At 40.2% G+C, this 17,306-nt stretch overlaps 1 non-coding gene across 1 annotated transcript; it reads left to right on the top strand.

The window, feature by feature from the left end:
• The first annotated feature begins 15,243 nt into the window (after positions 1–15,243).
• LOC127013886 (5S ribosomal RNA) lies at positions 15,244–15,362 on the top strand. Its single transcript, XR_007766129.1, has one exon. It is a non-coding gene; the product is annotated as a 5S ribosomal RNA (ribosomal RNA).
• Positions 15,363–17,306: the final 1,944 nt, after the last annotated feature.

Here is a 17,306-nt window from a genome sequence, read left to right as displayed (position 1 = left end):
ATCCAAATATATCATCTGTCTATAGTCAGACAGGCAATTTAAAAAACAAAAAAAACCAAAAAACAAATAAACAAAAAAACCCCAGAACTTGATAATACATATTATTTAGTCTACTTCCTCTGTGCAACATATTTAAGCAGATTCTTAAAACATGAAGTAGTCAGGCCAGTTTCATTTAGTTTATTCATGTAATCAATATTGTCACACTAAGTATTATTGTACAAAATGAACTGTACTTACAAAGAGGTACCACAGTGCTATCGTGACCATAAGAAGCAGCAAGACCTGCTCTGGACGTTCTGACCAGGACTGGTAGCATGCTTGCTGCAGGGTATCTTCTCACACAGCTTTGCACAGTTAATCATTTCTACTGGTTGCCGTAAAGGAAGGGATGCAGAATTCTCATCCTGCCTCCACATAATTTTCTCTGCTTTACTGGAAAACTGACTAATACAGGGTTAGAGAGAGGAAGACAGCCATATTCCAGCTGAATGCAAGGACTGTTATTCTACCTTGCCTTTACAATTGTGGCTTAGCGGCAGATACTTGCCTTAGCCTCCAGCCATGCCTTTCTTAAGGTTCTGGGAATACTCTGGCCTCCAGAAAGTCTGCAAGCTAGAAAGCAGGACCCAATGCATACAGCAATCAATGCCTTATGCTATCAATATTCTTTTTTTAAGTATAAAGTAGAAGATTCCTGACCGATGCATACAGCAATCAATGCCTTATGCTATCAATATTCTTTTTTTAAGCATAAGGTGGAAGATTCCTGACAACACAGTTCCAGTAGAGTCAGTCAGTCCAGAGATGGTAAAATATGACCACTGTATCCCTAACATGAATTCCCCAGGTATCCACAGGACTGTGAGTCAAGCTGTGCTGCACTTTGGTAAGGGCCAACTCTGCCCAGCTCTGCCAAGCAGAAAAGGCAAAGTATAAAATGACATTGGCTAGACAGAGCAGGTATCATTGCCTGGGAGGGCTTCTCTTTCTCATGTTGTCAACATAAGCTCTAAATTCAGTGATAAATAAAGTGTGAAGGAGAGCTGGATATCAAGCCTGAGGAAAGGCAAGTTATAATGATTCCATATCAGCTGTTAAAAACCCTCATTCAAAATCCAAGATCCAGGATTTTGCAGCAGTGCAGAGTGTTTCAGGCTTCATAAAGACACATATTCAAGGTTTTAATTAGCACTGTAACAGTTTCGAAACTGCTGTCAATCAATCTGTAGGAAAAAAAAACACTTGTCAAGTTTGCATGCCCAGGGAGAGTTAAATTGAAATTAAAGTGAATTTTAAAAGATGGGAAATAATTAGGGCACCAGGAAAAAGAATCCAGAGAAAAAGAAAGCTGAGAGAGAAGTATGTTACTAATTATGCTTTTTACTTTTTCTAATTAATCCTCATTCCAGTCCCAGCCCACCTTTAATAAAATTAATGAATGATTATACAGGGAGTGTTATACTGTTCAATATTTGGTTATGCAGATTTGCCACATCATGTGCACACATAAAAGCATGCCCAAATGACCAAGTATATGCCCATCAGAAATGCAGCAGAACGGTCTACACTATACGAATGAGATTCCCAAACTCATATGTACAGTTTATTAGCATATTCACATAGCCCAGTTTCAAGTGCAAAAGCAAAGTTGTCTATTCCATAAAGCCTGCTCAAGAAGATTACAGAGGATGTTAACATAGAACAAAAGGGTATCAGCATCAAACACTTCCATTCTCCAGTCAGTGCATCTCCCATGCAAAAGCTGAAATCTGGGAGGACTGCAAACATTAGCTTGTGAAAGAGAACTGTGGGAAAGACATAAAACTACTGTGAGACAGGCACCCAAAACAGTAAACTAACAGAGACTGCACAAAGCAAAAGCAACACAGGAGTGAAACATGGAGGAAAACCTGACACTGTGTTCTGAACAGACAGCTTGGTGAAGGGAATACACCAGAAACCCTCACTGGAGAAGACAAGCAAGACTTTATTTCGCTAAAGGAGAAATGATAATCATTGTCATAGCTGCTGAAGCTACTACATTCATATAAACACATATGTGGGAGTGAGGGGATGTGCACATATGTGGTTTATAGATAGAAACATATACAAAACATACAAAATGTCCTGTAGAAGTATATACAAAACCCCCTTTATCTACAAGGTCAGTAAAGAGATGCAGTGTCATTTATACTTTTCAAGCAACCAGCTGTTCATGGTACATACCTGAAATGTTTGTATTTCTTTAAGGCAAAGATCCTGATGCTATTGTCTTTGCAGAGAGGTCTAAGAAACAGAATGAATTTACATACCCAGTGAATAGGAATGATACCTATAACTGCTGTGGCTGTCCCGAAACATGGTTAATAACCTATGTCTGACTCACTGAGCAAAAGTGGCATCCTTCTGCAACATTTTGTGAACCTGACAGTTAAGTGGCAAGTAAGACAGGAGAAGGAAAACTCAGCTCCCAGCTAGCAAAGGGGTTCAATTCCCACCCACTATCCTACTTCAAAAGTCCTAGCTTTATCATTAGAGAAATACATGAGGTTGCTCCAAAGTGATAGTTCACAATCACTAATGTCAAAACAAAAAAGCTTTGATAAGGGCAAGCTTTAGCTTACGAGATTTTATACTATAGACTCAGAGGAGCTGCTCTTGCATAGCTGTTCCGTGCATCCATGAGGTTCTACTTCTGGGGAAAAAAGTGATGTACAGTATTCTAGAGAAGTCTATGTGCACTCTGTTCTCTCATGGCCAAGCCCTCCACTGGGAAGGTAATATCCTTCTCAGCTCTTTCCCTTTCGTCTCCAAGAAAGCGACTAGAGTTCAGGCTTGCTTAAGTGTGACTCTAAATGCTAAATGATGTTGATATAAATAAGTAGGAGACATAGTCTCTTTCACTCCCTTCGTATTTAAAATCTTACTGAGTACATGAAAATAAATCCAGGACCTCTCCATAGCTCACTAATGTGTCTCAATAATTCTGCAGCTCACCCATAAGATGAATGGGCAAGCTGAATTGGCTCCTGCATATTCACTCTTTTTTCTAAACCGATTTTCTTACCCTTACTTTCTCTTTTATTTCCCAAGGTAGAGATGCTGGACCTTCAAATGAGACACAACTGAACAGTTTCCTCCAATGCCCCCACTGAAACTGTAACTGTATTTTATCTCACCTTTTAAACAAGAAGAGTATCGTTGCTTTTAACAGGCATCTAAGATATAAATAGCCAACATCTGCACTCTTTTTTCTTGAGGACCACATTGAAACAAGGTAACTACACTAAAATTGTATTTTATGAAAAAGCTGTTTTATTTCCAAAAAAGGCAAATGTTATTGGAACATTTCTCAGCAGAGAAGTTCCACCTGCTTCAGAGTGACTGCTGTTAAACATTTCTGCAAGAATATGGTTAGATGCATCAAAACACCTATGTTCAGTTTCACAAACTGCTAATACTTCAAATTGTCAACATAAACAACTTTCCATGACCCCTACCTGCCTTTATGCATGTACAGTTCTTCTGCTGGCAAATATATAGTATCTGACAATGTATTGCAAACTGAAATTATATCAACTGCTTAACTTGGCCCTGTGCATTAAGGCTATATTGGCTGCTACTTCTAATACATGCCCTGTGAGAAGTATGTTTTTAAAATATGTCCTTTAGTGTCTACAGTTTTAACAGACATGTCACTGCAGACAAGTACAGACAAATATTGTGACGCTTGAGTTCTTCATTAGAACAAATACTGATCTATACAGTTTTTCTTTTGTGTATAGAGAGTAAAGCATCAGATAGCTTCAGAAAGTCAATTAAAAGGAGAGACAGTGCATCTTAATCACAGGGCTTTTCCTATCTATTTTTTCCAGTAGTTACTTAAAACCACTAACTTGAAATCAGTCACACGCTGTCTTCAGAAGTTCACTCAATCAAAGGGCCAAGCTCTGAGTAATCAAAGATCTTAAATCACTGGAGCTCCCAACATCAGCCACAGGAGGATTAAAAATCCAGTAGGCAGAACTCAATTCTTCGATCTAGCGAGCACCAGCGCATTATGAGAAGTCCCTAAAGCCCTAGATCACAGCCCAGCCTTTGCCTACTGTGGAGCTAAGTGGAAACCATCTTTAATTCCTTAGGAGATCCTATCTTGCCAGATGAAAATAGATATTGGCCTCTGTGTGTAGGATGATTAGAAGAATGGAAGAGGATTAAACAAGATGCAAGGGGAAAGGCTCAGAGTGGCTCATTTACATGGTATTACCGCTGACAGATAGGTGTTAACAGAACAGAGCAACCTAAAGGCAAAACTGTATCTGAATTAAAGCTGTATTTATTTACTCAAGTTATAAAGGGATTAAGTCCTGTTTATTTTACCACATCCAGCACTGTTTTATCTATTAAACACTTTGATGCTTACTCAATTGTTCTGTGTCATGCATTGCACAGCTGTTTGGGGATGTGTTTATCTTCATTTAAAACAGAAGCTTTTAAATGTTTCAAACATAAAATATAGATGCTAATGGTAAGTTAAACATTCACGGCTGTCGTCTTGTCTCCCAAAATGGAGACATTTTTAAAACAGACAATAGGAAAAGTAAAAAGCACATTTGTAAGTACTTTGTAGATTGCTGACAGGAAGAACCAAGTACAGGAGAGTATGTGTCACACATACACACGTGTGAACACAAAGGCAGTGTTACTGACACAAAATCATTGTATTTCTATTAATTTCTAGTTATTCAAAAAGCTTTAATTAAGCAGGAAAATGATTTAGCAAAAATTCCATCCAACCCAAATCATCAGTCTTTCTGGGAATCAGTGAGTTTTCTCAAAAGCCAGTTTGACATCTCATAAAGTAGCTACCATTTTACTCTGAGTGAAGCCCTGTAACAGCTGCTCCCAGGTGACCCAGTTCTCAGGGGACTACAGAAACTTTCCCTGCTCTGCCAGCAACACCAGAAAATCAAGTTATTTGTAAGACCCAGTCTCAGTGCTGCCTGACTGCTCTTATACCCTTAGCTACCTCATTTACCGTCCCGAGTTTGCACATGATCCTTATTATCTTCTAGGAACTGAAAAGCTAACTGTACCACTTAGCTCGCCCTTCCCTGCTTGTGCTCCAGCAGACCTACTTTCCTTTTCCTCTCCTCTTCCTGCTCATTGCAATAATGCCACTTTGCAAATGTTTGTGTCATAGTCCAAACATAGCCAACCCATTTGGTATGAAGTATGGTGAGCGTGGTGAGAAGAGAGGAGTGGATGAAGACAGAGGCATAGAGAATCTTCCAGAGTTTCATTTTTCAGTCCCATACAGAACTACCACCGCTCAGTGCTGTTACGAGTTTGCTTATGTTCATATTCTCCACAAGGAAATATTTACAAAGCCATCAGCACTCACTTGGGTGAAATCACACTCTTATTAATCCTGTCAGTAACATCAAGAGTTTTGTCTTCCGATGCTACATTTTCTGGTTCCAGCTGGGACAGAACTGATGTGCCAAGGGGCTGTGGGAACAGGCTTCTGCATGTTTCTTATCAGCAGAGAAAAGAAGAGCAGCTAAAAGACAATGGAAGATAACTTCTGTCCCAAATTGTACAAGAAATAGTAACATGTTTCTACAATCTGAACACTCAGCTCCCTGCAAAGCCACAGCTAATAAGACCTGCCATTGTACCCTAGACCCAGTATAAGAGGCCTGTTCCAGATGAAATAGAGGCAAAGCTAAGTACTTGATAGGAAAACCTTCCATGTATTGCTGGGAAAGGCTGTGCTGCTTCTGTTATTAAGGCGTCTCACTCTTCTTTGTGGAAGGCTTATTATTCATAGGAAGCTATCTGTGCCATGGTGGCCAGTAAAATCTGTGCAAACACTTACGAAGCCAAGTCCCATTCCCCAGAAAGGTTACCATCACAACGGGCAAGAAAAACAAGCAAGCAAGCAAGCAAACAACTCCCCCCAAAAAAAAAAAACAACAAACAAACAAACAGAGAAATGGATTGAAGACATAAGTAATAGATTCAGTCCTGCCTTGAGAAAGCACCCAGGAGCCTTCATGTCATGTAAGGCAAGTAGCCCCCTGTAGGTATAAGGGTCTAGCAGCATGTCTGTAGTTGGATTCATACCTCCATGTTCGTCACAATTAGGTCCTCCTTCCAGTCACCTGAGCTGTCCCTGGCTCTCTCAACATGCTCCTCAACCATCCCAAGCACTTTCTGCAGTAATGTTCTCAACCCTGCCTGCAGTTGAAGCATGACCTACTTACAGTTGATTTTGAAAGACAGTGTGACCCTGACATTGTTGAAGATTTTTTTTCTCGGTAGTGCAGTTCCTTGTATTCTCCTACAAGATCAGACTCTGCCATTAATACTTTAGATGTGACTACTGGCCCTGTTACATCAGGTACACTATTATGCACAAAGGAAACAAGATTGAAGTAAACAAGATTTCCAGGCATTAAATAATAATAAAAGAACCCAGAGACTTTAACGAGCCTTTTTATAGAGCTTCAATGCCTCTTAAAATAAATAGGTCAGTGTTGATAGAAAGACTGGGCTCTGATTTTATCCTTCTATATTTTCAGAATGCTTTCCAGCATCCAAGCACAATATGAAGAAAAACCACAGGCCTATCTGTTCATGCTTCTCTAGCCCTAGTATTGATATTAATGCCAACAAAATTAGTAATTTGACAATTAGTTTTCCACTTACCTGAAAAGACATGAAAGGCAGAAAGAAAGTAGTTTAACTAGATTATAATGTGGCTGTGACAAGTCAGGTTTCTGTCATGTTATAGCCTTCCAACTTTAACATTTTCATGTCTGCTTGGCAGGTTATTAAAATAAATGAGGGTGTGTTGGACTGCTGTTGCACTTTTCTCTAATGGGAGTTCAGGAATTTGCAAGCCGCTACCGTAAATTGACCGATCGTGAAGTCTGAAAGAAGTTGGCTAAAGTGGACAATTAGGAGCATTTCTCCACAGCTGAGTGAAATATTCCTTGTTATTTTAATAATTCAGGCACAGGCTAATTTTTGGAGGCTGAGTTTGTCAAGATAATGTGCCTTGTGCTTGTCTGCTTGTCATTTTTAACTCAATCCCACATGTTACAGGTGCAGTCTAGCTTACAAAACAGGCAAATCAGTCACAGTGGAATTTGCATATGGAATATAGATATATTGTACTAAGGAAAAACAGTCCAAGAAGTCAACAGATAGCTGTGATAGGAATGCACATGATGGTAAAAACTTTTGATGTTTGATAGCTGTTGTATCCCTCTTTATGCTGGTATAATTAAAGGTGTTATTTGGCACTATGCATACACAAAAATGTATAATGTAAAGCATCACATAGATTTCTTCATAAAGAGAGATGGTAAGGCCACAGGAATCCCATGTGGCATGCAGATGTTCTGGGTAGACTCAGTTACCTTTTTCAACTTAAAACATGTCAATGTCAAAAAATGTGGAACATGCAGGGAATAGTTACTTCCTTCAACTGAGAGGGTGAAGTCTCCTTTATAAAAGATGAAGCAGCTTCTATAGACATTATTATACCCAGCTTCTGAAGGCAAAGGCTACACTACTGAGCCAGAATTTTGAAACCTCCGATTCTCTTTTCTCTTCTATGTCACTTACCAGTTGCTTCTTCTCTGAGAGGCAGTGAGAATTGCATTCTCACCATGCATTTTTCTCTCATTTTCTCAAGCTGGATTTCTGGCCTAACCTGAACACATACAGACGCGTGTGTTCAGGTCCAAACTAGTTGAGAAATTCTTTAGCTTGCTACAAGCTTCCCCTGCAGATTTAAGACTTAGCGATGAGCCAGGAGAATTCATTCCAAGACAAAACAATCACAAACTTGCAGTGGATGAAGCATTTCTAGGATACCTTCTTGAAGGTCAGCTCAGACCTCTAAAATACCAGCCTATAATGAAGACACCAGGAACTATATCATCCTAAGGAACATCTTCACACTGCAGCAACCTTGAGGAAGGCACTGCATACCTTCCCTGACATGCCTTGCTAGCTTTATAACCCCAGAAGCCCATTACGATGACCATCAGGGATGGACACCCAGGGAAGAAACACTGTACTCATGGGAGTGCAGTTAGATGTTCACACAGAGGGTAAAGAATTCCAAATTACTTGTGAAGGCTGGGACACACACACACACACAAAAATGTATGTATGTATATATGAATATATATTTGTATATATGCATTTACCTATTTTAAGGTGTAGGCAAATTCAATTCATTACTGCCATTTTATCAACCAGATTTCTCCCTTGAGGTCATGCAAAAGAGCTCCCTGCTAGAAGACAACGCAACATACCACTTTGAGCTCACCAGTCAAAAGAGTCATGATGCCACCTGATCTCTGGTGGTGCCATCACGCCCGTATATTCAAGTAGCAATGGAGCAATACTACCATCTCCTACTATGAAACAAAACTGAAGTCCATTTTATTAACTAGGTTGAGAGATGGAGGATATGGATCCCCAATGGCAACAAAGAAGAGCCCATTAAAACTTGCAGGACCATGAAAGGTCTGGTGGAGAGAGTGCACTTACACTTAACAGTGATGTGGTATGAATGCTTAAAATAATGCACCATGAGAGTTCCTGTTCTCAGGCCATTCCTAGAGATATTCTAAAACACTGAGAACAATCTGAATCCCAGTATTTGCATGCAAATCAGGCTATCCATGTGTGAACATGAGCATTTATCATATATTATTCATTTCTGATTGCATTTTGAAAATTTCAGTCATTCAGTCAGGGAGCAAACTCAGTCCTAGGCAGCTGAGGTGGCCACTCACTCAGCATGAGGAATGAGCAGCACAGAGTGAACAGCTGAAGCAAACAGTTCAACAATTCACTCTCACAGACTATTCATATAAAATTGTCCATGTAAGAAAGCATATCCATAAACAAGCAACTTGCACTCAGCAATTTGCAAACAGAATTCATTGAATTAATTACATGTTAGAAATGAGTCTGAACAGCTCTGATCTTCACACATGAGGAGCAAAAGTCTTTATGTCAAACCTAAGACATTGCTAAATAATGAAATAGTGGAGACAAGGATTTGAAGTCTATGCACACGACCACTTTCCAAGAATTTAACTTCAGAAGCTTCAAAAAGGGGACTGTGGTGGCTGCATCTGGACTTGAGAGAGGAAAAGGTCAACATATGAGCCTAAGACCATTCTCAAGGAACTTGCTATCTCTGCAAGGAAACAACGAGCAGTAAGGGTAGCCAGCAAAACTCATCTCTGGTCAAGTAGAGCATGAAGCACCCAAAGATCAACACTGGATCGGCATCAACACAAATGTCAGACCTCCAGCTCGAGGGGTGCCTTCAACAGGGAATAAACCAAAGCTAACAAATCACAATATTACTGAGATGGCAAAAAAAATGTCTATAGTCTCATCCCCACAACTATCATCCTACGGTACCTCAAGTTAAAAATTTAAAATCTTTCCCAGGAAAGGCAACAAAATGAGCAGAAGAAACATGTAAGCTGGTGACTTCACTCCTCCTGCAAAAGAACAATGTTACTGATGCCTATTTACTCATTTATTTCCCCTTCTCTCCAGCAGATTTTACCAGAAAGCTTCTCTCCATTGTGTTCCCCAGCCCCCTGGTCCTCTCAGGGGAGAAAGGGGAAGAAGGGGACTGCATTCTTGTTTATGTGTCAAGCTTATACTGATGTAAATATGACAGAGTTGTGTTGCTTTATATCAGGTTGCAGGATCAAGAGGCATGACATCACTTCTTGTAGTATAGATTCCATGCCTTTTCAGGACTAGATAACATATAGCTAATTACCTCTGAAAATGATTGGAGGATCTCATCTGCTTGCGGTTCAAAAACCACAGAAAATCTTTTGCTTTTTTTTAAAAAAGGACTTATTTTTGTTAAAGACAGGCACTTGAATCCAATGTGTGTCAAGAACACGAATTAAGTACACTGAATATGGAACTTAAAATGTCAAGAACATTACATCTGACATTTTAAAGTCGTAACAACAGAAAATATGGTGTTTGTTTGGTCCTCAAAATACATTTTAGTGGCCAAGGGGAAGAAGGGAATTGCCTTTATCAGCAACAATTTGAGACCAAAAGCTAACCATAAACAATTCCACAATATTTAGAGGTTAAGGAACATAGTCATAAATGCTAGTGTTAGCCTAATTGTTTATGTGCCTACCATCAAGCAAATCTGAGTTCACACACACTTTGTGTCTTTAACACTAGAGGGAATATCTTAACACTTTGAGTTTTGCAGCCGTTACTTTACAGAATGAGAGCACACTAGTGTGTATGAATGCAGATATTGCCCATATGTACATGCAGATGTAATATTTTAATGCAGACGCACTGAAGGCCCTTTTATAAACTTAATCTTAAAATTAACTTAAAATAAACTTAATCTTAAAAATACTTACATTAAAATATTTGCATGTAGAACTGATTTTGAAGCAGTATATGTAAATTCTTATGTGCTGTACTCTCAGTCTGATTAATATCTGCAGTTCTCTTTTGCAGAAGCATACAATTGTTAATGCCCGCATTTTATTACACAGATGTAGATTCAGAATCCTGAATTTTCCAATAGAAAAACAGAGCAACTACATTTCAATTGTCATGCTTTCCTCCTTTTGTTATTCAGCATAATTACTAAACAATCCTATTGTCTGAATCATTTTTGCAGCTTCACCTGATATTTAATAAACAGAGACCGAGACTGGTTGAAACTCTCTCCTAAATGAAAGAAGATATGACACCTCTTTTTAACAGGAAAACTGTAGTTCCTTCAAGGATTCATTTATGAGTATATATAGAGACAAACATAAGTCCAAGCCCATTTAATTCTGCATTGTTATACATAATGAAGCCTGAAATATTTCAGAGAGAATAAGCATTTGACATTTATAGACACATTTTAATATAAACCACATAGTATGACTTACCTTGTATGTTTGTAACAGAAATGTTAAGGATAATGATGAGACAGGTTAAAGAAGCCTTGATTTTTCTAAATCTCCTCTAGAACTCCAACCTGCCAAGATATAAATGTGGACAAAAAGCATGAAAAAATCTTAATGACTTTTCTAAGTCATTATTTATTATTAAAAATAATAATATCTGATATTATCAGTGTATGTTCATCAAATATATATGGCACTTGAAACAACTTTGTGATAAAAAGGTTACATTCCTCAATGTTTGAGATTTTATCTACCTCAGTCCATTGTAAAAATGGTTGTCTAGCACCTAATAAGCAAGCCAGTGGAAAATGTAGAAATATGCTGAAATATATTCTCATGTATTTCCCCCAAAACTTCAAGGTGACTGCAACTTGATTTGGAATTGTCAATTCACTGTTTGAACATAGCAAATAAGACTGGTTATGTCATGGTGTATTATACCTTGATATATGTGGATGGTAGTATGCAATCATATTATTATACAATTATATAACTATACAAAATATACATAATATTGCATATGAACATTAAAAAGAACTTTTCTACAAATAACTCTTCTCTTACTGTCTTTTCCCCTTCAGGAAGCTCTTACAGAGAAACCTCTCCTTTACAGAAAAATTATAGTGATTAGTTCCAATAACTTGGACAGCTAAATAAATATTTACAGTATCAGAACATACAGTAAAAACTCATTTGCATGGACCTAGGTGACCTCATATGGATTATCAATTTTTGCAATTAGTGTGTAAATAAACAAACAGGATTTAAGAAGTCAAGGATACTGCACCACAGAGTGTACTTTGTTCATTTATTTTGACAAGCACAGTTTTGTTTTAATTGTGAATAATAATGCTACCAATCATTTTCTAGTTAAAGTATTATGGGATGTTTGATGAAAAGAATGTACTTTGAAAATATATCTGCAAGGATACAACAGTGAGATAAGTTCAAAAGCAAATTTGATCTAATGACATCTGTCTTTTCAAGGGAGTTTTAACTCTTTTTTCCCTTTCATTTCATCACAAAATTTCATTATATGTTTTAGTTTCAATAAACCACAAAATGTTTTTCCAGTTATCAGTTGCTGAGGCAAAATAATTTTTTTTATTTTAATTTCATGCTTCCACATACTTTTTCCTTACTTTACTCTTTTTCCGGTGTTTTCAAGGGTATCAACTTAGTTGTGTAATGTTGAGCAAAGCAGATTCTCCATGCTTTGGCTTACCCACCTACAAAAACTGTGTAACATGCTGATTGTGCAGAATCAGTATGATGTTTAATCAATCTTCATAGAAGCACTCAGCTTCAGAATCCTAGTAGCACGTATGTAGGAAGTACCAACACATTTGATTTCCTATGTTTGCAGCATCAACAGAGTGCTAAAAATGGAGTGTAGTTCCACTTTTTAAATGTCAAAATTATTAATGAGTCATGCTTTTCACATTTTAGAGACAGAACATGCTAGTATTTCTCCAAGTCAGAGCTGCCATTTTGCTAATGCAGCACTGAATATACTGGAAGTGTGTTAAGGTATAAATGCAGCTCTATAGTAGTGCTCCTGAGATGGAAAGACTGTCAGAGTTTTTTCAGTATGTTCCATTTTATTTTTCTCCAGTGTGTAAAATGTTAATGCTTAAGAACAGGACTTGCTATATGTCATCAAACTGTCTTTTCAATGCCTCCCTGTTCCGAGCTATGTTCCCTATGACGAATTTTGTTATCACATTGCTAACCCAGCAGCTGCTTAAATAACTGTTAAAGATTAATTATTACCATTATCTCACAGGAGTTCCCAAAACATATCAAATGCTAGATAAACTTTATAGCAAGATAGGAATTGTCTCCACCCTCAACTCCCCACCCCCCCCCATCCATGTGATGGGAAAAATGTTCAGAAATGTTCCTAGTTCATTGCCTGTGAAAGTCAATGGACAATCGATCAGGCTATACTCTTGCATCTAGAGGTCACAATTAGAAAGTCTGTAACACTGTACTGCTTCACAGATATGATAGCAATTGTAGTGCAGATGCTTAGTAAGTAAAACAGCATGTTTTTCTCACCATTAATGTTGTTTCTACTTGCTAAAATATATCTCCTTAAATAGATTTGTTGGTTAATAATATTTTAAATTAATGTCTTGTGTTGATCATTAAAGAACAGATTGGAAACTGAAGTAGCTGTGCCTAATTGAGTAACTATAACTATCTCAGTAATGGGAGATGTGAAGCATTTTATCTGCTTTCTTTGCAGATTGTTAATTTAAATGGATGGCATAGCGATAAACCAGCTAGAGTTAATCAGCTGAACAAAACTGTAGAAAGACAATGTAAGGATCATTTTAATGCTAACTCGGAAAACTACAGCTGTTGTAAAAAATATAATAATTAATACAGTTGATGAGAAACTAATTTCTGAAAAACTGGACATCATTCTAAAGCTACTCATGGGTAAAAGTCCCTGAATTTCTTCAGCATAACAGCCTGAAAAGGTCTCATATTCTAATCAGAAAGACTGAATTGTAGCAAAGGAAGCTGGTATTTCTCAGCCTCCGTACCTGCAGTGAAAGCAACTGCAAGGGCCACATACAAGGCAGCAGCCCCAAAGGGCTATACTTTGAATCGTAAAAACACAGAAACGTGCTTTATGTGCTTTTAGAATTAATTAAAAATCTCATTATCACCTACTCAAGGTTTCAGTTGCCCATGGACCCTTAATAAAAAATTATGCTTTCAAATTATCAGTGCTAAACAGTATTTTTTTGTACATGTTTTCTCAAACATTAACAGAAATTTTGGGGTTTGGAACTCTTTTTTTTTTTTTCAGCAATACAAAATTAATAGTATAGAGCTTAAAGGACTAGGACCCTGGCCCTATTGTATTTATTAATATAAACTTATCTGTAGTGTGACACCAGTTCTATCAAAGTTTAAAAAACTCTAGATGTCCTACTTCTGTTTGGAACTGGAAAGGCAGTGGAGGGAAGACTCCCTTGTCTCAATATTAACGTCTGATTTTGTGAACTCAAAAGATGTCACTAAACGTTCAGGGTTTTGGATGCTCATTGTTGTAGTGGGTTGACCCTGGCCGGATGCCAGGTGCCCACCAAAGCCGCTCTATCACTCCCCCTCCTCAACTGGACAGGGGAGAGAAAATAAAACAAAAGGCTCATGGGTCGAGATAAGGACAGGGAGATCACTCACCAATTACCGTCATGGCCAAAACAGACTCGACTTGGGGAAAAATTAATTTAATTTATTACTAGTCAAATCAGAGCAGGATAATGAGAAATAAAAGCAAATCTTAAAAACACCTTCTCCCCACCCCTCCCTTCTTCCTGGGCCAAACTTTACTCCTGATTTTCTCTACCTCCTCCCTCCCCCAAGCGGCGCAGGGGGACGGGGAATGGGGGGTTTGGGTCAGTTCACCACACGTTGTTTCTGCCACTCCTTCCTCCTCAGGGGGAGGACTCCTCACCCTCTTCCCCTGCTCCAGCGTGGGGTCCCTCCCACGGGAGACAGTCCTCCACGAGCTTCTCCAATGTGAGTCCTTCCCACAGGCTACAGTTCTTCACAAACTGCTCCAGCATGGGTCCCTTCCATGGGGTGCAGTCCTTCAGGAACAGACTGCTCCAGCGTGGGTCCCCCGCGGGGTCACAAGTCCTGCCAGCAAACCTGCTTCAGTGTGGGCTCCTCTCTCCACAGGTCCACAGGTCCTGCCAGGAGCCTGCTCCAGCGTGGGCTTCCCACGGGGTCACAGCCTCCTTCAGGCATCCACCTGCTCCAGCGTGGGGTCCTCCATGGGCTGCAGGTGGATCTCTGCTCCACCGTGGACCTCCATGGGCTGCAGGTGGATATCTGCTCCACTGTGGACCTCCACGGGCTGCAGGGGGACAGCCTGCCTCACCATGGTCTTCCCCACGGGCTGCAGGGGAATCTCTCTGCTCTGGTGCCTGGAGCACCTCCTCCCCCTCCTTCCTTGACCTTGATGTCTGCAGAGTTGTTCCTCTCACATCTTCTCACTCCTCTCTCTGGCTGCAACTGCTACTCCCCTGTAACTTCTTTTCCCTTTCTTAAATATGCTATCACAGAGGCGCTACCACTGTTGCTGATGGGCTCGGCCTTGGCCAGTGGCGGGTCCGTCTTGGAAACCACTGGCATTGACTTTATTGGACATAGGGGAAGCTTCTAGCAGCTTCTCACAGAAGCCACCCCTGTAGCTCCCCTCCCCGCTACCAAAAACCTTGCCTACGGCCATAGCACCCTGAGAATGCCCGATCTTGTCTGATCTCGGAAGCTAAGCAGGGTTGGGCCCAGTTAGTACTTGGATGGGAGACCGCCTGGGAATACTGGGTGCTGTAGTTTTTTTGAGAGGAACAACTCTGCAGACACCAAGGTCAGGGAAGAAGGAGGGGGAGGAGGTGCTCCAGGCGCTGGAGCAGAGATTCCCCTGCAGCCCGTGGGGAAGACCATGGTGAGGCAGGCTGTCCCCCTGCAGCCCATGGAGGTCCATGGTGGAGCAGATATCCACCTGCAGCCCGTGGAGGACCCCACGCCAGAGCAGGTGGATGCCTGAAGGAGGCTGTGACCCCGTCGCAAGCCCACACTGGAGCAGGCTCCTGGCAGGACCTGTGGCCCCGTGGAGAGAGGAGCCCACACTGGAGCAGGTTTGCTGGCAGGACTTGTGACCCCGCGGGGGACCCACGCTGGAGCAGTCTGTTCCTGAAGGACTGCACCCCGTGGATGGGACCCACGCTGGAGCAGTTTGTGAAGAACTGTAGCCCGTGGGAAGGACTCACATTGGAGAAGCTCGTGGAGGACTGTCTCCCGTGGGAGGGACCCCACGCTGGAGCAGGGGAAGAGGGTGAGGAGTCCTCCCCCTGAGGAGGAAGGAGTGGCAGAAACAACGTGTGGTGAACTGACCCAAAACCCCAATTCCCCGTCCCCCTGCGCTGCTCGGGAGGGAGGAGGTAGAGAAAATCAGGAGTAAAGTTTGGCCCAGGAAGAAGGGAGGGGTGGGGAGAAGGTGTTTTTAAGATTTGCTTTTATTTCTCATTATCCTGCTCTGATTTGACTAGTAATAAATTAAACTAATTTTTCCCAAAGTCTGTTTTGGCCATGACGGTAATTGGTGAGTGATCTCCCTGTCCTTATCTTGACCCACGAGCCTTTTGTTTTATTTTCTCTCCCCTGTCCAGTTGAGGAGGGGGAGTGATAGAGCGGCTTTGGTGGGCACCTGGCATCCAGCCAAGGTCAACCCACTACAATTGTGATCCGCTCTTAGGGAACTTTTGCCTATGCGTCCATCACAGACTATAACTCCAAGGACCCTACAGCTATTAGAGATGTCCCCAAACAACACTTCTACATCAGAATATATGGGAAACAAATGGAAAAATATCTTTTTTTAACAGACACCCTCTTCAGGCTGCACAATTCTTCTTGAGGTCTATTCATCTTGTGACCACCATAGCAATGTCTTGTCTATAACAACTGTTCAACAAGTCAATGGAAAAATATTAACAAGAAAATTGGTCCCGAATTCTTGCCTCATATTTGTTCAGTTTTAAACAGCAAGTCTCTTTAAAGTTGGCGTATTATGATCTGATTACTCAGGCCTGTAGAGCACAAAGGATTACAATCTGTAAACATGGTTTCTAGGTTAACATATGGAGATCTCAAAGGGGACAAATCATTACACAAATACACTGAAATCAGTAGGACTGAACAGCAGTAATGGTCTGCTGAATCTCAATCGAGTTTAATAATGGTCTGGATTTTAGGCTAAACAAAATCACTATGTCTGAACAGCTTTTACCCTGAACTCCCTGGACATGTGTTGGAGTTCCTATGCAAAGCCACCCACTTCAAATCATGAACAAACTTGGGACTGATAGTTAACACTGCCACAGAATGAAATTTGTAATGCCAGGGATAATTTATACAAAACAGAGCATGACTCACATATTAGCAGTTTTGATGTTCCATAGATCTGTACTAGAGATACAACTCTTATATAACTCCTACTTACAGGAATAGAGAAAGGAAGAAAGCTGGCTTACGTTTTTGCATAAATTTGCGAAGTGGAAGAAGCAGCACCTATGTTAAGGTACAGACATGAAAGATATTTATATACTGGTTTTTAAAGGATGACATCTCAAAGACATTTGCAGGAATACGCACTGGGTCACTCAGCCTGATAGAATGAGGACTGCAACATTTAAAAGCTCTTCTCCTGAGTCTTCTCAAGGTCAGAGAAATGTTGAAAATAAACTACGAGGTGAGGAAAAATAGAAAAGCAGGTAAGCC

The sequence above is a fragment of the Gymnogyps californianus genome, chromosome 2, assembly GCF_018139145.2.
Source record: "Gymnogyps californianus isolate 813 chromosome 2, ASM1813914v2, whole genome shotgun sequence".
NCBI lineage: Eukaryota > Metazoa > Chordata > Aves > Accipitriformes > Cathartidae > Gymnogyps > Gymnogyps californianus.
This window is presented reverse-complemented; position numbering and strand designations above follow the sequence as displayed.